The following is a 26,507-nucleotide window of genomic DNA, read 5'->3' as shown; positions in this document are numbered from 1 at the left end:
TGTGTTGGTCCTGTGTCTAACTCATAGATCAATGGTTCTTGGTCATTATGGAGACAGACGTTTTTAAGAATCAGGTGAAAGCTGCGGACTCTGTCCTTTGACACACGGAAGGAAACACCAAAACGCTGTATGAGTTAAGAACCCCTGCTCTGAACCATTCTCCTGAAGTGAGTGATTCCCAGGTATCCAGAGATACAGATCAGATCAGATTAGATCAGTCGCTCAGTCGTGTCCGACTCTTTGAGACCCCATGAATCTCAGCACGCCAGGCCTCCCTGTCCATCACCAACTCCCAGAGTTCACTCAGATTCACGTCCATCGAGTCAGTGATGCCGTCCAGCCATCTCATCCTCTGTCGTCCCCTTTTCCTCCTGCCCCCAATCCCTCCCAGCATCAGAGTCTTTTCCAATGAGTCAACTCTTCGCATGAGGTGGCCAAAGGACTGGAGTTTCAGCTTTAGCATCATTCCTTCCAATGAACACCCAGGACTGATCTCCTTCAGAATGGACTGGTTGGATCTCCTTGCAGTCCAAGGGACTCTCAAGAGTCTTCTCCAACACCACAGTTCAAAAGCATCAATTCTTTGGCGCTTAGCCTTCTTCACAGTCCAACTTCACAGTCCAACAGAGATACAGAACCACTCCCAAATGCAGTGGTTTAAAACGCAAACCATTATACTGTTCACCATGCTGTGGGTCAGACCTTCAGGGGCAACTCGGCAGGTACAGCTTGTCCGGTGCGGTCGTTGCTGTGACTAGGGTTGCAGGGGGTCCTCCCCTCCGCCTCTGCGGGCTCGGCCCCTGGGGCACCGTATGCAGCCTCTCCCAGCAGGGCGCACAGGCTCCCCGCCGCTGTGGGCGGCACAGCAGACACTCGGGCCCTGGAGGCCTGGACCCGGCGACCTCCCAGCCCCACCGTCACCACCTGCCGTTCACCAGAGCATCACAGGGCCAGTCCAGCGCCAGGGGGAAGGGAGGCAGGATGGCTCAGGACCCAGCGCTAGGGGAAGGGAGGCAGACTTCCGGTGCGCAGGACCGGGGCGACGGGAGGGGATTGCCTCCTTGACAGCCGTCAGTCACGGTGTGACTTGATGTGCCACCTTGACCCAACAGATGAATTAGGCCGTTTGTGTCCTCACGTTCGTGTTCAGCATAAGCAATCTCGGAGTGACTATCAGTTCTGCTAGTTATTCAATCTGTGAATACCCAAGATTTTTTCCAACATATTCACTATCCCCCCAAATAAGAACTATGACCATGTGTGTTTACAAGGAGTATATGGGGCAAGCAGAGGCTGTACCTTTGGCTGATCCTTTGTATTTTGTGCATTTTTAAATAAAACCTTTTGCCCAAAACTGGAGAGCTCTATTCTGGAAACTCTTCAGAACACCCACTGTCCTGGAAAATGAAGGGTCACACATAAAGATGCTGGACCTCCAGGCCCACACTAAGAAGAAAACTACAGAAAACACACACACACACACACAAGATATGACCAAAAATGTGATGATAAGATTTAAAAATTAAAGTTAGTGTATGATCCCAAAGTTCAAGAGAAATTTTAGTTAAATATAAATTTAACTGTATGTTTATCTCTGTTCTAAAACACTGCTCAGACCCTACTCCCTAACTCTTAAATGTCAGCCCACTGTCAAAAATTACCAAGCGTAGGAGCAATGCTTCCGATGTAAAATAAGAGAACAAAGCAAAAGTAAACAAAGAAAAGAGGAACCTAAAGAAAACAGAGATAATGAAGGAAATGGAAGAAAATGACTAATTCGTGGTCTCAGATAAATCTGAAGAAATGGTATGTTAATAAAGGGCATAGAACTGAAAATAAGAAACAAAAGGAACTCTTGGAAATAATAAAATTGCTAAAGTGAAACAAGATGTTAAATGCAAATTTTCTTGTGGTCTCAGTTTTGACCTAGTTCCAAGAACAGATTCCAGATAACCTGTTTGGTCCACGCAAGAACACAAGATGGACTTTCATCCCTTGTCATCACCCACCTTAAGCATATGTGAGAGAAGGTGAGCTTTCTGGAGGGAGCGCAATGCTGAGAGCTGCTTTTAAAGGAGGTACCAGTGCTTCAGAGAAGGCAATGGCACCCCACTCCAGTACTCTTGCCTGGAAAATCCCATGGACAGAGGAGCCTGGTAGGCTGCAGTCCATGGGGTCGCTGAGGGTTGGACACGACTGAGCGACCTCACTTTCACTTTCCACTTTCATGCATTGGAGAAGGAAATGGCAACCCACTCCAGTGTTCTTGCCTGGAGAATCCCAGGGACAGGGGAGCCTGGTGGGCTGCCGTCTATGGGGTCACACAGAGTCGGACACGACTGAAGCGACTTAGCAGCAGGAGCAGTGCTTTTTCACCGCTCATTTCCCCCAGGGAAAGGAGATTCACTTTTGAAAAAACACTGAAAGATGTTGCCTGCCGTATGTCTCCATGAAATTCAAAGGGACAGCATGATTGGTGCCTAACTCCCCTTGCAGGAGAGCAGGCTGGAAAGGCTGCGGTGAGAGCCTGCCGCATCCCACTGGGGGCTGAACAAGCCTTGTGCTTCCCGTGGTCGCACGTGGAAACGATGGAAAGGACCGGAAATGGCATCATCCTGGAAGGGACCCCAGACGGACAAGATGTCCCCAGTTGTCTCCTGAGACAATTGTCTAATGAGACTATTTTTAATACCTGGAAGTGGTCCAAGTTTCTTTCAAGGGGAGGAAGAAAATATTCAAGATAATATGGTTGACAGACTATGGTATTAAAAAAAATGATTTCCTGACTTCAGCCTGACAAGTCCAACTATTTTTCAACAGACTAGCTTCATTTGTGAGCTTAATCTTCTTTCAGTATCTCCTTAGTAGATCTGTAACTTACGTTGCCAACCCCTGAGCCTCTCCTGATACTCTGAGACAATCTGAAAAGTGGCAATCAATATCTTTTTATAGAAATGAAAATATTTAATAGGTAACTAAATGAGAATATCAAAAAACTTGCCCAAAATGTAGAATAAAAAGGCAAAGGGATTGTAAAATGAGAGGAAGAAAAAAAAAAAGATTTAGATCAACACAGAAGGTTTAACATCTGACTATCCATAATTCTGGAAAGAGAGAAAAGACAAAGTGGATGGGAGGAACTTTTGAAAATTCCAAAAAAGAAGTTTCCAGGATCTGCAGGACCCAAAGTTCCAGAATGAAAGGGCACAACACACGCTTAAATACGGTTACTGAAAAATCAGTAAGTAAAAGATCCACATCAAGGAACAGTACTGGGATATTTCAAAATAACAGACTCAGAGAGCGTTCCAAAAAGGAAAGCAAGTCATACTCAAGTAACTGGAATCAAAGCGATGTCAGAGTTTTTAATACTCACAGTTAGAAGAGAGAGAAACATAAACGCAGTATTTTTATAATTCTGAGAGGAAAAGGTTTTCAAGCTAGAATTTTACACTTGCCTAAACTTTTAATCCTGTATGAACACAGAATAAAGCATCTTCAGATACAGTCTCAGAATATTTCTCTTTTTTCTGCTTGCTTTCCTAATCTGATCCTACTCTGAAGTAGAAAGGACCCGTGAAATAGAGGATCCAACACAGGAAATCAGAAATGTAAAGCAACAGCCAGACGATGGGAAAGGTGAAGCCCCAGATGACAAACTACGCCACCAGCCTGGAGAGAGAGGAGCTCAAACTAAAGCAAGGAGATGAAGGGCTCTGAGAAGGAGTTCTCCAAGAGTTGGAGGGGAGAACTGATACATTATCTGTTCTATTTGACTACTGGAACTTATAACGCAGCAGTGGAAAGAAAATTAACGATAGACACATGAAAAGCAAAGCAAATTTAATAAAAGAAGCAATTATGAGGTCATTTGTATAAGAAATGAAAAATAAAGCATACTATTTGGCTCTTTAGTAAATAATAGACCGTACTTAAAAGACTGTTGATTTAACAAAATCTTATTAAGAATTATAGATCATTAGAAATACATATTCTTCAATGGAGTGAGAAAGAGAATGATGTAAAAGCTAGATCCTCATACCTCATAAAGGATGTCCACATGCAAAACAGAAAATAAATATACTGAGAAATACCGGAAATTTGGGAAACTGGAGTCCAGAACAAATTGCTAAAGCAGATTCAAAAGGAGGTGGAGGTTAGGGGCGTGCACTGGGGAGCGATGTTTAATTGTCAGGGTTCTGTTGTCGTTATTTTATTTTTCCTGATGGTGTGTGTTACTTTGGCAAAGGAATTAAAAGGAAACGGAAAGGAGGGTCGCCCACACGGGTTGACTCCATTCAAGTCAACGTTACTTGCTGCTCAGCTTCTCTGTTCAAATCAGTGTGAGTGGTGGAGGGTGTGAAGAGAAGACACAACCGTGTTTCTTGAGGAGGTCCTTAGCGATGGACAGGACAGGGCCCTGGCGCTGTGAGAGCAGAGTGGGGAGGCGCACCCTTCACCCCGGCGAGTGCTGGGCCTGGGCAGCCTCTCGTGCCATGGCGTGGGGATGGCATTAGAACACACACACGGGGTAGCTGTGCTGGGAGAGTAAGCCAGGTGGATGCCTCGCACGTATTCAATACTCGATAAGCAGCAGTTACCACTGTATTGGGGGGCTTCCCTGGTGGTTCAGTGGTAAAGAATCCACCTGCCAAAGAGACATGGGTTCAATCCCTGGGTCGGAAAGATCCCCTGGAGAAGGGAATGGCAACCCACTCCAGTGTTCTTGCCTGGAGAATCCCATGGACAGAGGAGCCTGGCGGGCTACAGTCCATGAGGTCACAGAGTTGGACATGACTGAGGATGAAACAACCTCCACTGTATTTCAGCTGATACACACGTCATGAAGCAGTCAGCGGGCCTGCTAAAGAGGTGTCCGAAATGCTTAGGAAACAAAGCCATAGATTAAAAAAAAAAAAAAATCCCCAATGAAAACAACTGTGAACTATAATTAGTTACAGGGCCCTGATTTTGGACAGAAGAGCTTTGCAAAAGAGGCCCGCCGTTTGACAGACTCCCCGAGAGCACCGGGTGGCGAGTCTCTGCTTGGCTTCTTCCCGCCTTCTGCACATCAGGCCGGGCTTGGCATTGCATTACCTTCTCTTGGCCCCACTGGTTCCGTCTGTGCCATCACCTCTTGAGGTCTCTGTTCCAGGGGAACTGCTGACCACAGGCACCCATCTTCCAGCTGTCGAGCAAAAGGCCACTGAGAGTTTACTTCCTGAGGGGAGCCCTGCTGGACAGCAGAGAACTCGGCCAGCCAGCCAGGAGCACGCGCGGGCACTTCTTGCAAGGGCAAACAGGCGCATCTGGCCTTCTGCCTCTGGGGGCGCCCCCTCTGCGCTCTCTGCTGTGTCCTCTCCTTGAGCTGGCGCTTTGTCACCTGTCAGACCAGAGAACAGACCCAAGCAGGGCACGACAGACACCGGGAAGCATCCAAGTATGGAAATCTTGTTGCAGTGTGTAGGGATACGCTACACATGATCAGTCTAATTAATAAGCCATTTGCTTGATTATTATTTAGCCAATCACCAAAGGCTTTTAAAACATGCAAAGCATGCTTTGATCTTAAGAGGAAAATAGGAAATAAAATTACACATTCCATATGATCTTATCTATGTAAGAAGAAAAAAAAAAGAAAAAAGACAACTGGAAGGAAATAAGCCGAAATGTTAACAGAGGTCTTTCTGGGTTCAAGGATTATGAATAGTTTTCATTTCCTTCCTTAGTCCTTCTCTCTTCTTTGTATTTTTTTTTTTTTAGGAAGTCTATTATTTTATCATGAGAAAAAGTATATGTGATTTAAACATAAGTAGTAATAACCTCAAGATAAATAACACAAATTTGATTCCAAAAACATGTGAGTACTTATTTTCCAATACCATTGTACATGCCCTGCACTTCGGTAATGAAATTTATTTTATTCATTTAGAATTTAGTTTAATAGTATCCTATTGTTACCATTTTCCTCAGTAGATTTTAAACCTCTTGTAGGAAAGAACCAGCCATTAGACCTCTCTGTAACACTGTTACTGACCAGGGTTCTTGACCTCCTTAATCAATAGAAATTGATCAGAGGCCAGGCAAGAAACTCAGGCAAGGCTTTACTGGGGCCTCTGCTGGCAGGGTGGAGCACTGGGGTAGGGGGAGCAACAGGTCCCCTTGAAGGGGAGCGGGCTCAGTTCCCTATATGGAGTGAGGCTGCGGTGTGTCCAGGGCTCGGGCTGGAGGGTCTCAGGCGGCCTGCCCGCCCCTTTGCGGGTTCTGAGTGCAGGGGGCAGGGCAGTGCCCTGCTTTTGCTCCTGGCTCTTCAGAAGCGGCAGTTCTGGCAGATTCGTCCAGAACCTGCCCCTGATGCGCAGTTACTTTAGTCCCTTGTGGTTTCTTTGCGTTTTGTTGCTGGAGGAGAGGTGAGTCCAGGTGCAAGCACCAAGGCAAAGGATTCCAGGAGCCAGCCTGTCTCGGCACTAGCGCCTGGCCCAGCTCTTCTCTGATGTTAAGTGCTCGTGAGCAGCCCAGCTCTGAAGACAGGAAGAATGATGCTCCCACCAGTTTGGGACCCTTAGAACAAATCCTCCACAGTGACAAGAACCATTTGGACAAACAAGCCCCCCTCTCATCCCTAGAGCTCCCCTGAACTGCTCTTCAATTTAATGTCATTACCTGAAAGGTGGAGGGGCTGAGCAATACCAGGAGGAGGGGGCTTCCCATGGAACGGCCCGAGGCACGTTGAGTTCAGGATGAGGGGCTGGACTGGGAGATCAGAGCGTGCTGCAGTGCTCGTCTCTGCCTGCTGTCCTGCCCTGTGACTACGGGAGGAGACAGAAAGGGCAAGGAAGCAGAGGAACCCGGATGCAGCGTATCCAGGTATTCAGGGACTATTGGCAAAGCACCATCAATGCCATGAACAAACCTCTGCCCTTGTGGGAACTGAATTCTGCTGGAGAAACTGTCAGGCCCCAGGGTGTTGCAGTGGGTGTCCCTGAGTGGTGACAGTGTGTGAGAAGAGAGAGCCCTGGGGCCATTTGCTAAATAATTTTAAAAATTAGAAATGCACACTTTCTCCTGTTTTGTATTTAGCCTTAGTCTAGATGGCACCCCACTCCAGTACTCTTGCCTGGAAAATCCCACAGACGGAGGAGCCTGGTAGGCTGCAGCCCATGGGGTCTCGAAGAGTCGGACACGACTGAACAACTTCCCCTTTCCCTTCAGTCTAGATATGTCAGCCACTAAGCCACCATCCTGTCCCTCCTTTCCCCCACAAAGAAAGGGAAGAATTAGAAGATGTTTGCTGTAAAATCACGAGGGAAACCATTCCAGGTACCAACAACAATAAAATTTTTTTTTTGGAACCTGACTGCCTGATTCCGTCTCCTCATCACCACCACTGTAGCTATTTTAGGAAGCATTCAGTTCTTCAGAGAGAACTTACAGCATTGATTTGAAAAGTTCCTTCCATCTGTCAGAAGACTGAGCCTTGAGAGGCTTTATCGGGAATGACATTAGCCCCCTCTCCTATACTACACACTCGTTAAGGCCACTCCAGACACGTGGCACCTTTAAATTTTTTGCTTTTTATTTTATATTGAAGTATAGTTGATTTACAATGTTGTGTTAAAGTGTACCTCAAAGTGATTCCATTATACATATACATACATCCATTCTTTTTCTAATTCTTTTCCCACTTACATTATTACAGAATATTGAGTAGAGTTCCTTGTGCTATAGGGTTTAATGTAGTTGGTCATCTATCTTATACCTAGTATCATAGTCTCAAACTCCTAACTTATCCCTCCTTCTCACCTTTCCCTTTTGGCAACCATAAGTTTATCTTCTATTATCTGTGAGTCTGTTTCTGTTTGGCAAATAAGTTCATTTGTATCGTCTTTTTTTAGTCCACATATAAGTGATATCATATGGTATTTGACTTTCTCTCTGGCTTATTTCCCTTAGTATAATAATCTCCAGGTCCATCCATGTTCCTGCAAATGGCATTGTATCTTCCTTTTTAATGGCTGAGCAACATCCCATTGTATGCATGAACCACATCTTTATCCATTCATCTCTCCATGGGCATTTAGGTTCCTTCCATGTCTTGGCTGTTGTAAACGGTGCTGCAGTGAACCCTGAGGTGCATGCACCTCTTCACACCATGCTTTTCTCTGGATATATACCCAGGAATGGGAGTGCTGGATCATACGGTAGCTCTATTTTTAAGTTTTCCAAGGACCTCCATACTGTTCTCCAGATTGGCTGCACCAATTTATATTCCTATCAATAGCGTAGAAGGGTTCCCTTTTCTCCACATCTTCTCCAGCACTGTAGACATGTTTGGTGATGGCCATTCTGATTGGTGTGCAATGATACCTCATAATAGTTTTGATTTGCATTTCTCTAATGATTAGAGTTCCAAAGAACAGGAAGGAGAGACAAGAAAACCTTCCTCAGTGACCGGTGCAAAGAAATAGAAGAAAACAATAGAATGGGAAAGACTAGAGAGCTCTTCAAGAAAATGAGAGATACCAAGGGAACATTTCATGCACGCTGCTGCTAAGTTGCTTCAGTCGTGTCCAACTCTGTGCGACCCCAGAGACGACAGCCCACCAGGCTCCCCCATCCCTGGGATTCTCCAGGCAAGAACACTGGAGTGGGTTGCCAAATGGGCACAATAAAGGACAGAAGTGGTATGGACCTAACAGAAGCAGAAGATATTAAGAAGAGGGGGCAAGAATACAAAAGAATGATACAAAACAGATCTTCATGACCCAGATAACCACAATGGTGTGATCACTCACCTAGAGCCAGACATCCGGGAATGTGGGCCTTAGGAAGCATCACTATGAACAAAGTTAGTGGAGGTGATGAAATTCTAGTTCAGCTATTTCAAATCCTAAAAGATGATGCTGTGAAAGTGCTTCACTCCATATTGTCAGCAAATTTGGAAGACTCAGCAGTGGCCACAGGACTGGAAAAGGTCAGTTTTCATTACAATCCCAAAGAAAGGCAATGCCAAAGAATGCTCAAACTACTGAATAATTGCACTCACTTCAAACACTAGCAAAATAATGCTCAAAATTCTCCAAGCCAGGCTTTAACAGTACATGAACTGTGAACTTCCAGATGTTCAAGCTGGTTTTAGAAAAGGCAGAGGAACCAGAGATCAAATTTCCAACATCCACTGGATCATCAAAAAAGCAAGAGAGTTCCAGAAAAACATCTATTTCTGCTTTATTGACTATGCCAAAGCCTTGACTGTGTGTATCACAACAAACTGTGGAACATTCTTCAAGAGATGGGAATACCAGACCACCTTACGTTCCTCCTGAGAAATCTGTATGCAGTTCAAGAAGCAACAGTTAAAACTGGACATGGGACAACAGACTGGTCCCAAATTGGAAAAGGAGTACGTCAAGGCTATATATTGTCACCCTGCTTATTTAACTTATATGCAGAATTAAAGTGAAAGTGAAGTTGCTCAGTCGTGCCCAACTCTTTGCGACCCCATGGATAGTAGCCTGCACCAAGCTCCTCCATTCATGGGATTTTCAAGGCAAGAGTACTGGAGTGGGTTGCCATTTCCTTCTCCAGGGAATCTTCCCAACCCAGGGATCGAACCCAGGTCTCTCACATTGTAGACAGACACTTTATCGTCTGAGCCACCAGGGAAGCTATATGCAGAGTACATCATGCCAAATACCATGCCGGATGAAGCACAAGCTGGAATCAAGATTGCCAGGAAAAATATCAATAACCTCAGATATGCAGATGACACCACCCTTATGGCAAAAAGCAAAAAAGAACTAAATAGCCTCTTGATGAAAGTAAAGAGGAGAGTGAAAATTTTGGCTTAAAACTCAACATTCAGAAAACTAAGATCATGGCATCCAGTCCCATCACTTCATGGCAAATAGATGGGAGAACAGTGGAAACAGTGAGAGACTTTACTTTCTTGAGCTCCAAAATCACTGCAGATGGTGACTGCAGCCATGAAATTAAAAGACGCTTGCTTCTTGGAAGAAAAGCTATGACCAACCTAGACAGCATATTCAAAAGCAGAGACATTACTTTGCCAACAAAGGTCCATCTAGTCAAAGCTATGGTTTTTTCAGTAGTCATGTATGGACTATAAAGAAAGCTGAGCGCCAAAGAATTGATGCTTTTGAACTGTGGTGTTGGAGAAGACTCTTGAGAGTCCCTTGGACTGCAAGGAGATCCAACCAGTCCATCCTAAAGGAAATCATTCCTGGGTGTTCATTGGAAGGACTGATGCTGAAGCTGAAACTCCAATACTTTGGCCACATGATGCGAGGAACTGACTCCTTGGAAAAGACCCTGATGCTGGGAAAGATTGAAGGCAGGAGGAGAAAGGGACAACAGAGGATGAGATGGTTGGATGGCATCACCGAATTGATGGACATGAGTTTGAGTAAGCCCTGGGAGCTGGTGATGGACAGGGAGGCCTGGCGTGCTGCAGTCTGTGGAGTCGTAAAGAGTCGGACACGACTGAGCAACTGAACTGAACAATTAGTGATGATGAGCATCTTTTCATATGCCTGTTGGCCATTTGTATGTTTTTTTGGAGCAATATCTATTTAGGTCTTCTGCCCATTTTTAATTGGGTTGTTTGCTATCTTGATATTGAGCCGCATGACCTGTTTGTAAACTTTGCAGATTAATTCCTTGTCAGCTGCATCATTTGCAAGTATTTTCTCCCTGGGCATCTTGATGTGCCAGGAACACACCAGGATCGTGCCCACCCCAAGGCTCTTGCTTTGATTGCCCTCTCTGCCTGGAATGGTCTTCTGTCAAATATTTACACATCTCTCCCCTCACTTGTTCGGAGGTCATCTCCTTACAAAGGCATTCCCTGGCCACCCACCCACCACTTTCCTGCTTAATTTTTCTTTAGAGTACTTACTATTCCCTGAAATTGTAAGACAAATATTTAATGTTTATTTATTTATCTGGTTTTTTCCCTCTAGAAGATAACTTCCATGAGTAGAAATTTCTTATTTGCTCTCTTTCCTTCTACATCCCCAGAGCCTAAAAGTGTAGATGATGCAGCATGGAGACTCAGTAAATATTGGCTGAATAAATAAATGAAAGAATTTAACATCATCAGGTTTACCTAAAGATAATAATTGAGAGTTCAAGAAAATTACATCAGAAAATTATGTTACCTCTAAAAATAATTAATGCCTCTAATAATAATTATTTAATAATAATTAAATAATTCATATATTGCACTGAATCATTGGCCTTAGAGTGAAATCGCTATTACTGAGCGTGCACACACACACAGATACACACAGAATTAAGGAATGTATGTATCAAAATACATACATTCCTGGAGAAGGAAATGGCAACCCACTCCAGTGTTCTTGCCTGGAGAATCCCAGGGACAGGGGAGCCTGGTGGGCTGCCGTCTATGGGGTCGCACAGAGTCGGACATGACTGAAGCGACTTAGCAAGCAATGTATCAAAATATGAAAGTTTTCTTTTATGGGGCCCGGGTGCTGCATTTGGGTCACAGAGATGATATAACCCGTAATTTCTAGACCCACCCAACTTTGAGTTTCAGCCTTTTTTGCAGCTGGCACTCCCTGGGAGAGCTGGAGATGGCCGCTGGAGGCTGTTTACCAGAGAGATGCTCTGGTCTGAGGGCCCCTGGCTATTGTCACACTGTTTGTTTTCCGTGATTGGAATGTATGGGACTATTTGGAGGTGGGCTCGTGTCTAAATTGAATGGGTGAAGAAAAACAGAGAGACATTCTCTTCACCACCTTTGTAGACAGGTGGTTGGGGAATCAATGTCCTGAATTACCTGCTGTCAATTATTGATGTCTTCAGCTGGAATCATTTACCCTCTCCGGTTACTTTGACATACGGCCAGAAGGCAGCTGCCGGTCTTTGAGTTTTTCAGACACCTTTTATCCAGAGAAAACTTCTTAGGAAAAGACAGGGTTCACCTAAAGAAGCTTTTGTGGATTTCTGGAGAACTCAGGACAACCTGATTCTTCGTTGTGAATAAGTCATTCATCTTTTCGTTCATTTAATTTTATTCATAAAAGTAAAGTTGATATTCAGCAGTTTGTACCTGTACTGCTATACTGGTTATTAAAATGGTGAAATACAGTTGACCTTGGAACAATGGGGGAGCTTGGGGCCTTTTACTCCATGCAGTTGAAAATCATCATTTAATTTAGTATCAGAGGTTCCACATCTGTGGATTCAACTAACTGCAGACCACATAATTCTGTCTTATTTGCTATTGAGAAAAAGCCATGTGTAAGTGGACCTGAACCACGTCCTTCAAGAGTCCAGTATTCCGAAACCCTCCCCACCACCCCAGGGTCATCTGGGTTGTCCCCCCAGAACCCCTCACCAGCCCTTCCCAAGATCCCGACACTGCACAGTCCTTCCTGACACCGCAGGGAGTCTTCCAAAACAGGTCTGTTCCGAGAAACAGCGCCCTTACGTTCCAGATGATGTATTCTTAAATAGCAGGCTGCCTGAGACTGTAAGAGCAATGAAACTTTGATTTGAAATTTCCACAGACTTTCATAGCTGAAATGGAACTCACATAAGGTTAACATATCACACTCTCTTGAAGCTTCCTAAAGGAGAAGGCCCCAGGATCTATTTCCACTGTCTTGCCCTGCCGAAAAAAGCCTCACACCCTTTGCCTAATCTGAGAGCTTTTCCCCCAAAAAAGGGAGTTCTGGTTTGAACGCGCACACCCACAAGTGCGGGGGGATACCCCGCTCCGCACGGCCGACAGCTGGGACGTGAGTCCGCCGTCCTGCAGTCCCGGGCTCCACAGCGGTGCTCTTCCAGGGGCTTCCAGGATGGTCCAGCTAAGGAGACGCTGCAGCACCGCGCAGCCTGCTAGTCTTCATCCGCGGCAGTTTCCGCACAATCCGCGCGAGTCTCCTAACTCTAGCTGCGGTTTCTGTACTGTGATTTAGACACTTTCTCAGAAATAAAACTATTCAGCACCCCACGGTGCCAATGACCGTGAGCTTATAAGGCTTGCGCATGCGTTTCAGGGCCCTGCACCGGCTCGTGAAGAAGACGACCTTCAGCCCATTGACCATAGGTTACCAAATTCTAGAGCTAACCACCTCTCCACGCTGAGCCCTGTTTTCTTATTATTTTTTTTATTTTAGCATATATAGTATGCTAGTTTTTATGTAACATAAAAGGGGAAATAAGGAAGCATACAATTCTCTGCTTATTTCTCTCTCCTCCCACAAAAAAGAAAAGAATAAAGAAGAAAACAGCTAAGTCGGATAGCTACAGGGGTGAGGAAGCAGGGACCAGGGAGGCGAGGGAGAGACGCCCCTCTAAGTGTGACTTTTTATATAGTTTTGACTTTTAGACTCCACAACAGAAGTTTTAAAATTCTGTAAAGGATCACTATCTTGTAATAACCTATAATGGAAAAGAATCTGAAAAAAAAAAAGTATATGTATATATATATATGTATAACTCAGTCACTTTCTGCACACCCAAACCAACACAACATTGCAAGTCAATTACACTTCAATTTCTGTAATGCTATCAAGGGTATTATTGGGACAACTGACAAACTTGGAATAAGAACAATAGGTTTTAGCCAAATATTTATTCAGCATTTACTTAAGTTGATAACCAAGCCCTATTTTCTTTAAAATCTCAGTTTCATTTTCCGCACATGAGGAAGGAGCCACCACCATCAAGCTCTCTCTCTTAGAGAAAAAAAAAGAAATATATGTTGTTATCAGTTTTTATGCCTCTGGCTTTTATTTATATGCAGCCTGGACATGTGAGTCATTGTGTGGTTCTGACCAAAGCAAACAGGACTTAGTGAGCACAGGGTTACTCTGTTTTCCACCTAAAGTATCTGGCTCCGCAAAGCAGGAAAGAAATGCTTTCCTTCCCTTCAGTTTTGCTGTCATTGGCAGTTGACTTAGCCAGACAGACGATGGACAAGAGGATTTTAGGGGCAAGCTCTGTCTTCCAGAGAAGCGACAAGAAGGAAGCAGTAGGTCACAGCCTAGCAGAGGATTTGAGGAGAGATCTCACTTTGGGGAAACCATCAGCAGAGCTTGAAGCAAGTGAAAACCACGTTTCAATGGATTGGGGGAATAATTAGGGAGATCTGAGCCTCAGCGGGGTGGCCGTTTCAGCTGCAGGTTGTACGAGTGAGTGCGGAGTCATTGTCTTCATCATTCGCTGTCAGAGGGACCAGCGGCCAATCTGCACCATCATCGGCACTGGATCGCAAACCAGATGGGCCTTGCCCTGGCTCCTCAATCCGCTTTCATTCACAGAAAGTGCCCGCGTGCACACTGGTAGGCTGCCTCTGCAGCTCGGCTGCTGCTGCCCCTGACTGAGCAGCAGAGAGTTCCTGAGGAGCACAGCTCCATCCGCATTCCACTGCAGCCTCTAGGACAGAGCTCCGCATGAAGCAGGCCCCCGACGCCGGCGTATGGACACATCAGGAGGAAGGAGGCGATGCACAGGGCACCGTGCAGTCAGAATGTGGAGGTGGACATGCACGAAGTCCCCCAGGCCACCTTCAACCTGCAGAAGAGTGAAGTATTGCCATCTGGGCTTCCAGACCCCGTGGCACCCTGCAGGTGGTGAGACAGCGAGTAGAAAAGGTCACAAAGTGAAGTAAAGGTCGCTCAGTCGTTTCCGACTCTTGGCGACCCCGTGACCCCATGGACTATAGAGTCCATGAAATTCTCCAGGCCAGAACCCTGGAGTGGGTAATCTTTCCCTTCTCCAGGGGATCTTCCCAACACTGGGATCGAACCCAGGTCTCCCACATTGCAGGCAGATTCTTTACCAGCTGAGCCATCAGGGAAGCCCAAGAATACTGGAATGGGTAGCCTATCCCTTCTCCAGCAGATCTTCCTGACTCAGGAATCGAACCGGGGGCTCCTGCATTGCAGGCAGATTCTTTACCGATTGAGCTATGAGGGAAGCCCAGAAAATACCATAAGTGAGATAATAAACTTGTGGTTACCAAGAGGACAGCATAGGAGGAAGGGACGGTGAGGGAGTTTGGGGTTGATATATACACACTACTCTCCAGCGGTTCAGTGGTAAAGAACCTGCCTGCCGATGAAAGACACGCGGGTTGCATCCCTGGGCTGGGAAGATCCCCTGGAGAAGGAAATGGCTACCCGCTCTGGTATTCTTGCCGTGAAGAATCCCATGGATGGAGGAGCCTGGGGGGCTACAGTCCATGGGGTCACAAAAGAGTCAGACATTACCTAAGACTAAACAACAACAGCGTTTATAAGGTAGATAAGCAGCAAGCACCTAGCACAGGGAGCTCTACTCGGTGTTCTGTGATAATGTATACGGGAAAAGAAGCTGAAAAAGAATGGATATGTGTATATGTATAACTGAATCACTTTTCTGTATACCCGAAACTAACACAACACTGTCAATCAACTATGCTCCAATGTAAAATTTTTTGTAAAAAAAGATAAAAAAGGCATGAGGCATACCATTTATTCAGGGTACTAACCAGAGGGAATTTAGCACCTATTTTGCAATTATTCAACAAACACTTCTAGAAGAAGTGATTTTTATAGGCTTTTGAATTAACAAGAGGGTTTAAAACCTTACCAAGGCCTTTGGTAAAAGGTGAGCCTCTCCCTTTGGGTGTGACGGAATCCCCTCTTCATCTTTCAAGTCTTTGTTTAAGTCAGGGGTTCTGAACCGAGGACAGTTTTGCCCCCCAGGGAATATTTGTCAATGTCTAGAGCTATTTTCGGTTGTCACAGCTGGGAGGGGAGGGCTCTCGGCATTTAGTGGGAAGAGGCTGGAGATTCCGCACAACGCCCCCTGCAATGCACAGGGCAACCCTCAGAGCAGAGCTCTCTAACCCAGAAGCCGTAGAGCCAAAGTAGAAGCCGAGGTTTCAGTGTTGCTTGGGGAAGCTCCTCGCCGCTCCTCACACCACACGGCCACCTTCTAACGTCCTCGTCTCCCTGTGTGCTTTCCCTCCATAGTATTTATTACAATTACAACTAAATGCGTGATATTCATCTTCCACTGAAAACCAAACCTCCTAGAAAAAGAAACCGTGTGTGTCTCATTCACCGCTGTATCCTAGCACCTGTTACAAAGCCTGGTACATCGTAGAACCTCAGTAAATATCTACTGAGTGAATGAATGAATCAACCCACGACTATTATCAAGTAATAAGCAAAGTAGATAATCAAGTAGAGTTGTAGTTTCCACAAGCATCAGATGTTTTTCAGGTGGTCTTGGGTTGCTTCTCTGGTTCAATTCAAGAAAGTGAAGCCTGGGGAAAAAAGGGGGACTTCCCTGATGGTCCAGAGGTGAGGACTTGGCGCATCCCTGGCAGGGGGCGCAGGTCCAATCCCTGATTGGGCAACTAAGATCCTGCATGCCACGTGGTGCAGCCAAAGAGAAAAAAGAAAACGATGAGATCAGCTGCGGTGGGAAGAGGAGGGAAGGGAGGACTGAGAGTCTGTGCGGTGGGCACGTGTCTGGTGCACACTTCCTGCAGGACCTCAGCATCTTAGCTCTTTACCAGCAAAGGAACTTGGATCTCAGCCATGTCAGAACGTCTCTGGAGGCTGAGCTAGGGGTGATGCTGAAGCAGCGACTCCTTGGGGACTCCCGCCAGAGCCACTGGGCCTCGCTTTCTCGGCCTGTGTCACAGCCACGCGGCACAGCTCTGTCAGTGGGGTAGAGTGAGATCTGCTAAGACGGGGGTTCTGGGAGAGCTTTGCTTTCACCGTGAAAGGGAGAGGCAGTGAGGCACAGGCATCCTTCCCCCGGCTGAATCCGACACGAGCAGAACGCCTGCACGCAGACTCACTGATGAGCAGAAGAGCCGGTCTCTGTACCCAGGGTCTCTCTTCTCTGCTGGCGACCTCATCCTTCCTGAGGATGCAGCCTTCTGCCCTGGCGGCGAGCCTTCTCTGTTCTGATGAAGTGAGGGCCGAAAAGGACACGTTGGCTACCACAGCTGGGCCTCTGAAGTCCCAAGTAAATAAATGAATCTGAGGGGGTAGAGACTGCAGCACTGAAAGGTTGATGGGGAGTCCGGTCCATGTCGCAGTGAGGGCAACGAAGAGGGCTCGTGATTTCAGAGGAGGGAAGACCCACCTTCAAGGTACCAAGGGTGCCTGGCGGCCTCCCATTTACAGTTTGCCTCTTGGAATGAGGGGGTGACTACAAAGGGAGAATTTCAGATACAGATTAGAAGGTCCTGCGAGAAGGCAAAGACTCTCCTGCAAACTGTTCGCGCTGACCTCCTTCTCTCCACCTAGTTTTCCGCTACTGGGCTGTGACAACTTGGGGGTGAGACCCACGTCCCCTTGCGGTCGGATTCCCTGACCTGGCAGAGGGCCCTGTGTGCAGGGCGTTCTCAGTCAACACCTTCCCAACCGAACACGCGCCGCCTTCTCCTCTTCAGTCTCTAAAGTACGTGTAATTGTGAAAGAGACAGAGAGTCGGGGCGGGGGCGGGGGGCCGGTGGGGGTCGGAGCGGGTAATGAAACTCCGGAAGAGGAGATTCATTCCCTGTTCCCCCTCATCTCTGCGTTTTCATCCCGAGGGTCAGTTCCTACAGTTTGAATAGAAGACAAAAGTGAGTTAGGAAACATTCTGAAGAAAACTTGTATTCAAGAAAGGAATATTTTGAACTTTGAAAAAGAAACGTTCCCACTCCAGTTTTCTGTTTTTTAAAGTCTAGTTGATTGCAACACTCTCCTAGTTTCAGGCAGACACCCGGAGCCCAGCTCTTTGCATAAAGAGCTTAGGAGGCCCTGGGCTGAGCGGTCGCCGCTTGGTGCAGCTGTGTCTTCTGAGCGGTACCTGGTCCGCAGCTCCTCACAGCTCCACTGAACAGCACACGCCAAAACGGGTTCCAGGGAGGAAAAACTCATGCGGTGATGTTTACCCAACTGTCTTCTCTCTCATGGCAAAGTCTGGGGACTGCTGCTTCACGTAATAAGGCTTCAAAGGGAACACACAGTGAGGAAGGACTAAAAAGACAGAAGAAGGTGATTCATAAAATGGAAAACATGCGGAGAGAGAGAGCCAGCAGTTATGAGAGGAAAGCTTGGGTTTTGCGTCCGCCACAGCAGTCTCTAAACTTGTGGCTTAGCATGGAGACCAAAGAGTGCAGGCTGGCAAAGTTTAAAACTTCTCAGCTTAACGCTAAGAATCAGGAGCCTGGTATTATATTCCAGAAACTTCCTCTGACCGACTCGGATCACTTTTCAAAACTGATTGCCTCAGAGGTAACGAGAGAAGTAAACCCTTCCTTCTTTCTTTCATAAAATTACATCCAAAGTGAGCTAGAAGCTCAAGTTGGTAGAGAACTTTTATTTCAAGAAGAGTGAGATAACATTTATGAAAAGATTTGGCACTTTGTGGGAAAAAAAGCAGTTATGCTTCTTAATTTCAGCCTGAAGCTCTGAGCATCTCAGGCAAGCGTTCGCATTAACGAATCAATCGAGACTTACGTGTGATTGGGTCGATTAACAAAGGGATGAAGTAGCTTATCAAAACGGGTCTGCTGTACCCAGCATGGGGCATGTGACCGGCAAAGGAGCGAACTGAATCAGAACTGGGCCCACCATTCGTGTTTCAGAAGTGTTTGGGGGTGATATCTAGTTACAGATTTTACAGTTCAAATAAACAAGCATGCGGTTTTCGCTTTGACTGAATTTGAAAGCTTTAAGATGGGAATCCTAACGCCATAAACATTTACACAGCTTGGCAAGCGCCTTATTATGTAAATACGTTGTGAAAACAACTTTGGTCCGTAAAGTATTAATGCCATTTGATAAAAATCAGTTTTTGTTTGGTGTGTCTTTTGAAGCTAGTGTAACTCCTGGTCATTCTATATGACTATAAAAGCTCTTTGGAATCAAATCCTAATCCCAACATGTTTTCCTTGCTCATTTAAACCTTTTATATACATGTGGGAGCCAGAGAGAGGAGAAAGCTTTTAGGGCTTAAGCTTAAATTGCTTGTCATTCTCGTGAACGCTCTCTTAAAAATATTTGGCATGCTTGTGTTTGTAGGTTAGAATGTGCGTTTGTGTTCTTAAGCAGTTTCTTTCTTTCTCCCTTTATGCTTGTTCTTTCGGTTTATAAACATCTTTGTATGGGAGAGCAGACACACTGAAGTTGGATTGTTTGATTTACCACCTTGTAAAAAGTATCTGCGTTGATCAGCAATGTTTGCCCCTGACTCAAGCTTCCAAAGAGAGAGAGGAAAAAAAAAAAATGTTCTCAACCCAAACTCAATAGTATTAATACCCCCAGAAGTATTAAAAAAAAACCATACAACTCACCAAAGCTCTTTGTCCAGAGCTGTAGGAGCCCACTTTACTGGACTCTGGAGTATATTTTGGTTTTGGTTTTGTCGTGAAAAAGAAGCAGCTGAGAAGGCTAAGCGGAAATTTGTCGTATTTTATTTTCCCCCGTGGATGTTACGTACAATGGCTGATGGTGTTAAGCTACACAAAATTCATCAAGGATGAAATTTAAACAGACTCAGGGAAAGCTTAAAAAGATTTTTCCATGTGGCCAAGCTACAGATTGGAGCAAATAAGTATTTGTTGCTCAAGAGGTGATTATGTGTGAAATGAAGTACAGTTGACGTTTGGGCAACGCCAGGGGTTAGGGGTGCCAAGCCCTGAATAGTTGAAAATCCACATATAACTTTACAGCCAGCGCTCTCTGCAGCCATCCATCTGCATCTTGGGATTCAACCAGCTGCAGACCTGCAGCCCTGGAGTACGTGTTCATTGAAAGAAATCTGCGTACGTGGACCCGTGTAGCTCAGACCTGTGCTGTTCAAGAGGCAAGATGTATCGGTTAGCGTTTGGTGTGTAACGAACTTCTCCAGAGCTAACCACCATTCAGCTAGCTTGTGACTCTATGCGCCTGCCCTTTGGGATGGGCTCTGAGGAGTGTTTCCTCTGATGTCAGTGGAATTTCCCCATCCCTTGGTGGTCAGCTGCTAGGTCAGTTGGGGACAGTCTGGTCTCCCGGCGGCCAAAGCAAGGGCACCCGAGGCCTCGCTCCACCAGGCCTCTCAGCCTGATCCCCTGCTTGGGTGAAACTTCCATACCATTTCCATTTATTTTTTAATATGGCCTTGTCGCTAAACTCCTTTTGTAATTTCTTTAATGTGTGCCACACTAGACTGTTCCTAAGGGCAGCATCCTCTCTGGGTTGCCTGGATGCTCTTGAGACAGGGAGCGGAGAGAAAGCCAACATTTCTTCTGACTGATTTTTAATAACTCTTAGGATTATTTGCGTCTTTTGTTGTCGTCAGCCCCAAATGCTTTCAGGAAGGAGCCACAGTCCAAACAAAACTAATTGATTCATTAATGAGATGGTCAAATGATTAAAAATTGATGGCTAAATGAATTAGCATTTTTATTGAATTTACTGCCTTTAATCTCTACTTGCCGTTTCCTGTATGTCTCAGAGAAGCTCACCAGTCTCTGGCAGTTTCGCCCTGGAGACTTCATCCCGTGGCCAGTGTGGACACCGCTCCCCACCTCCACAGCCACTGCAGACTCTCCCCCGTTGTCCCCCACCAGCCTGGCAGGAAACTCGAAGTGACTGGCTGCAGCTCCAGCAACAGGAAGTTTTGGCACAGCTGTTTGGACAAGGCTGTTGGAGGACCCCTACAGGGCTTCCCTGGTGGCTCAGCTGGTAAAGACTCCGCCTGCAATGCGGGAGACCTGGGTTCAGTCCCTGGGTTGGGAAGATCCCCTGGAGAAGGGAACAGCTACCCACTCCAGTATTCTGGCCTGGAGAATCCCATAGACTGTAGAGTCCATGGGGTCGCAAACAGACATGACCCAGCGACTTTCACTTCACTTCACAAGGCTCACTGGCATCTGGGAGAAGGCTAAGGTGATACTCCTGTGTCACCACTCCCAAACTGTTTCTGTTCTACTTGATGTTTTCTGCTTACCTTGGATAAAAAACATAACTTGGCTAGACTATATCCAGAATTTGTGGTGCATACCTGTGCACTTGCTGGACTTCCCGGAGGGCACAGTGGTAAAGAATCTGCCTGCCAGCACAGGAGATACAGGAGACCCAGCTTCAACCCCTCGTTTGGGAAGATCCCCTGGAGAAGGAAATGGCAACCCACTCCAGTCTTCTTGCCTGGAAAGTCCCATGGACAGAGGAACATGGCAGGCTACAGTCCATGGGGTCACCAAAAGAGACAAGACTTAGCGACTAAACAACAGCAGCAATATAATTTGTAAATGCACCAATGGGCATAAGTAAAGAGTAATATTTTTAAATAAACTGAAGGATCAGAATAATGTTGATGGAGTTATGTTAATGAAGTTAACATAACTGTTATGTTATGTGAATGTTAACATACCTGTTAATGAAGTTAACAGTTAATGAAGGATCAGAGATAATAATCACAAAACCTTTGCGTTGTGGAAAATCTCTTATCACGTAGGACACAAGACTTCAGAATCAAATGAGATCAGGAGGCTCTACTACATGTAAATTTTAATAGCACTTTGTGTATTTCCTCTTTAAGTTACAAACAGAAATAAATAGAAGTTTTAGATTTTCTTCCAGAATTTCAGTACCTGAGGGAGCATCAAAAATCAGCTAGCAGTCTTGCTACATACTGGGCCCCCTCCCAGGGGCTCTGATTCAGCCAATCGGGGGCACAGCCGAAGACTGCATCTCTAACACACCCCCCGCCCTTGATGCTGATGCTGTGGTCTGGGGACCATGCTTTGAGAACCCCTACCATCAGTCATCCCAGTGACCCCTTGGTTCTATCCTCTCATGACCTTTGATACACGTGACACCAATGCGGGTAAAGTCAGTGCCTTCCAGAAGTGATGCTCCCGCTCTGCTCTGGTTTATAATGCCCGTTCACGCCCTCAGTCTCCACCCACCCACGCCCTGTCTGCCCCTGCGGGCCCCCCACGACCGCAGCGGAAAGGGCCGGAGAACGGGGAAAGGACGGCACGTCCTCCCCCAGGACGAAGCTGACAGTCGCCACCCGGTAAATGCACGGCCTCAGCACGTTTCCCCAGGCTGAATTAATGGCCTCGCTTTTCCTTTTCCTTTGCATAAAGCTAGGCAGATTTGTCCCCGGTTTGGACAAGACTTTGTTGCCAGCACTCTCCGCGAACAGCCAGAAACTGGCCGCTGTCTGAGGTTGATAGTGTTGTCAGGAATTCCAGGGCGGGGTATTGTTCCTCGAGTTGGGAAATGCTAACCGAGGTCAACTCCAGTTCAGCTTCCTACCTACAGAATTATGGCAGGACGTTACGTTTGGCCCTCGTGAGATGAATAGGTCAGCAAAAACGTACTCTTGTCTTCCTAATAGCAGACATCTCTATTTTTAAGCCTTAGGTCAGAACATATTTTTCCCCTGTTTGAGATCCAATAATTCATATTCTCAAATGAGGAGGAATTTTAAAATCAAAGGCACGGACAGCAAAACCAAGAAAAATCTAAAACCGTCGCCCCGCCACAAATTCTCCAACCAAAATTGTGCTTCAGATGTTACCATGTTAGGATCTGAAACTGGAAGTCAGTGTTCCGGTTAACTGTTGCTGAATAACGAACCCACCCTCAAAGTTCAGTGGCTTAAAGCATCAGCTGTTTTATTTCTTTGCCCCTAATTCTACACCGAGCACAGCTTTGGGTGGAACTGATATGGGTGAAAAGGAGAGGTTCTGAAGCAGGATCTTAGGCTCCTGCCTAGGGATTGGGCGGCCTGGATGAAAACCAGGAGTCCTAGCCTCCAGACCACCAGGGGCTAGAGGCTAGAAGCAGAATGGGCTCTTACCTCCGTTCAAAATTAAGAATGTTCCAAGAGGCAGACACTCCTACTGCTGTAAAAACAGGTACAAAGGTTATTAGTAGAGACACAGCACACGTGGGAGAGCACGCAGAAGGAAGCCTGTCATTTATTTCAGACCAGAAGGGAGGCAGAGATGCCCACCTGGTGAGAAACGGTGTGGGCGTCTTCCCTAATGGAGAGGAAGGTGGTAAAGAGATGACTTAAATCTCTTACATAGGACAGTTCTTCTAGTCTTTGCTTACCTTTGGCCAGTTGTCTCACTTCTTTTTCCACCTGTTCTAGGTCCCTCTCCAACTGGCATGTGCGTATTTTAGCCGAGATGGGGTCCAGTGCAGAGGGCTATGGGAAGGTTGACAGCACCCTTTATGGGATGGTGCCCCCTCCCTTTTGACCCCCAAGGAGCCTTTCTGCGCATGTGTAATTGGGGCGGTCTCCTTGACCTCAAGAATGAGAATTCCATGGACTCTTGATCTTTTATCCAAGCAGGACTCAGCTCTTCCTATTATCCCCCTCTGGAAATCAGTCCTGATTATTCATTGGAAGGACTGAGGCTGAAGCTGAAACTCCAATACTTTGGCCACCTGATACGAAGAGCTGACTCATTTGAAAAGACCCTGATGCTGGGAAAGATTGAGAGCAGGAGGAGAAGGGGATAGAGGATGAGATGGTTCGAAGGCATCACCAACTCAATGGACATGAGTTTGGGTGGACTCTGGGAGTTGATGATGGACAGGGAGGCCTGGTGTGCTGCAGTCCATGGGGTCACAGAGTCGGTCACGACTGAGCAACTGAACTGAATTGTCTCACCTTGGAGTGTCTGCCCACAGGGAACAGACTCCAGCTGCTCAGCCTGGAGCCCATCTACCTCCCGCCTCAGAGCGGCTCTCCCTGCTCTGCATGAGCTCAGCTGAGCTTCCCGGGCTGGAGAAGGGAAGTGTACTTGGGGGTCTGGGTTGTCCTCTCTGGGTCTCCCCATGAGGCTAGATTGAGCTTCTCATAGCAGGTTGGCTCAGGATATAGGGCCAAAACGTGTAAAACCAGCAACTCCCAGGCCTTCAAGGGTTCAGGTTAGGGACCTCCCTGGTGGTCCAGAGGTTAAGAATCTGCCCTCCAATGCAGGGGATGAGAGTTCAATCCCTGGTTGGAGAACTAAGATCCCATGTGCCTCTAGTGAGTGCCACAAAGCCCACAAGCCACACCTAGAGCGAAGATCACTCATGTGCAATGAAGACCTCATGCAGACAAATGAGTAAGTATCTTTTTAACAAAGTACTCAGGTTAAACGGAGTCCCAGGCCCAGCCCACACTCCAGAATACCATCTACACGGGGCATCAACCCCAGCAAGTGCAGGGCCGCCAAAGCCAGAGTCCACCTCAGTCACAGCCCCGCACCATGGAGAGGCTGATCCCTGGGGCACTGGGTCCGTCGCAGGAAGGACTTAGAGCCTCCCGACACACAGCAATGGCTATGACTGTATCTGACCCAGAATTTTCAGAACATCAACATGCATATCTGCTGCAGGGCACCTGTTTTTTTTTTTTTTTTTAACTTTGTATTTTACACTGGAGGATAATGATTAACAATGCTGTGCTAGCTCCAGGTGCGGCAGAGTGATCCAGTAATACACATACACGCATCTGTTCTTTTTCAGGTTCTTTTCACTTTTAGGTTGTTACAGAATATTGGGCGGAGTCCCTCGTGCCGTACAGTAGGTCCTTCTGGGTTTTTGTATGTAGCAGTGTATATCTGTCAACCCAAATTCCCTCCCCCTCCCTCCCCCCTTTAATAACCATAAGTTTGTTTTCTATGTTGGTGACCCTGTTTCTGTTTTGTAAATGAGTTCATTTGTATTTTTTTAGATTCTGCATATAAGTGATATCACATGGTATTTGTCTTTGTCTGAATCACTTAGTATGAGCATCTCCAGTTCCACCCAGGTTGCTGCAAATGGCACCGTTGCGTTCCTTTTTGTGGCTGAGTGAACTGAGCGCCGAAGAATCGATGCTTTTGAGCTGTGGTGTTGGAGAAGACTCTTAAAAGTCCCTTGGACTGCAAGGAGGTCCAACCAGTCCATTCTGAAGGAGATCAGCCCTGGGATTTCCTTGGAAGGAATGATGCTAAAGCTGAAACTCCAGTACTTTGGCCACCTCATGGGAAGAGTTGACTCATTGGAAAAGACTCTGATGCTGGGAGGGATTGGGGGCAGAGGAGAAGGGGACAACAGAGGATGAGATGGCTGGATGGCATCACTGACTCGATGGACGTGAGTCTGAATGAACTCCAGGAGTTGGTGATGGACAGGGAGGCCTGGCGTGCTGTGATTCATGGGGTCGTAAAGAGTCAGACACAAATGAGCAACTGAACTGAACTGAACTGAATATTCCACTGTATATATACACCACATCTTCTTTAGTCATTCATCTGTCAATGGACAAAATTTAAATTGTTTCCATGTCCTGGCTATTGTAAGTAGTGCTACAAGGAACATTTGGGTGAATGTATCTTTTTGAATTGCAGTTTTCTCTGGATCCCAGTAGTCGGAGTGTTGGATCATATGGTAGTGCTGTTTTTTAATTTTTTTTAAGGAACCTCCGTACTGGCATCTCTGCTTCCCTTCCTGCTGAAACATTCCTCTGTTCACACTCTCTCCCCCACCCTGCTCAATTTTTCCTCCTTCTGAGCACTCCCCACTCCCTGACACTGTGTTAAGTAGTGTTTCCCTGCTTATGGCGTGTCCCCCCGCAAGGCAGATATTCATCGAGTATAAAACGCACAGGGAACGTCACTCAGCCCCCATGCTCTCTGCTGCATGCCCAGCACTGACAGTAAAGCCTGGCATAGAGACGTTCTGCAAAAACACTTACTGAAGGAGACGAAAATAGAAATGTCATGTTGAGACTGTTTCTCTGAGGCAGACATGGCAACTCCCAAGTACATCGTCCTGACGCGGGGCTGTGGCTGTGTTGGGGTCTCCTCTGCAGGGCCTGGGCTGGGCACCCCTTTGTCATAATTGCTGCTTCTCCTCTGCTGGTTCCCATGGTGTCATTGTCCGTGGTGTCAGTGGACATCAATCCCAGGCTTAGAGGGTTTTCTGTGGAGCCTTCAGCTCCTTTATTTGGCCAATTAGGCTTTGTGCTCCTGTTTCCAAATACAGAGGTGGGAGTAACGCGAACCCGGCTTTATCGGATGCCTTAGTTTGAAGGACCAGCTTCTGGTGCAATGCTAGATTATTTCCATTTAAACCTCAGATATCCTCTCCCCCTTGCTGGAACTGGTTAGTGAGCAGGAGCTATTCATTCCTAAATAGAGGCTTAACCAGATAGCTTTTCATTCCGTTCTGCCTTTCACTAGGATATTGAGAAGTGCTTGCTGTCTTCCTTCTTATCTTTCTTTCTTCTTTTCTCTCTCCATTTTTGCTTTCTACTGATCTGTATATTTTTTCATTTCTTGGCTTTTTTCCTCAAGTATCACCTTGAAAATGTAGTCCTAAAGATTAGAATCCTCACTGGTGTTCATCCTCTTGTATATCTGCTCTTTGGATTGTTTATCGACCAGAGGGGGGGAAAAAAACCTGATTTCCTTAATGAATTTTCTGTGCTTGAATCAGATTTGGTTACAGGTCACCTAGACCTGTCATTTGGTGGCC

At 46.3% G+C, this 26,507-nt stretch overlaps 1 protein-coding gene and 1 long non-coding RNA gene across 3 annotated transcripts in view; one reads left to right on the top strand and one right to left on the bottom strand.

Annotated features, from left to right (window-relative positions):
• Nucleotides 1-26,507, top strand: part of RARB (retinoic acid receptor beta) — a 595,561-nt gene that overhangs the window by 311,345 nt on the left and 257,709 nt on the right. The window lies entirely within an intron of this gene.
• Nucleotides 19,441-25,961, bottom strand: LOC132344075 (uncharacterized). 2 transcript variants are annotated; one of them, XR_009493186.1, is made up of 5 exons: nucleotides 25,726-25,961; nucleotides 22,846-22,891; nucleotides 21,037-21,141; nucleotides 20,498-20,730; nucleotides 19,441-19,843 (listed from the first exon to the last, which is right to left on the bottom strand). It is a non-coding gene; the product is annotated as an uncharacterized lncRNA (long non-coding RNA). The 2 variants fall into 2 exon arrangements; XR_009493185.1 differs by having other exon boundaries at nucleotides 20,498-21,141.

Source organism: Bos taurus, chromosome 27 (genome assembly GCF_002263795.3).
Source record: "Bos taurus isolate L1 Dominette 01449 registration number 42190680 breed Hereford chromosome 27, ARS-UCD2.0, whole genome shotgun sequence".
Taxonomy (NCBI): domain Eukaryota; kingdom Metazoa; phylum Chordata; class Mammalia; order Artiodactyla; family Bovidae; genus Bos; species Bos taurus.
Note: the sequence above shows the minus strand (reverse complement) of the source record. Positions and strands in the feature narration are given on the sequence as shown.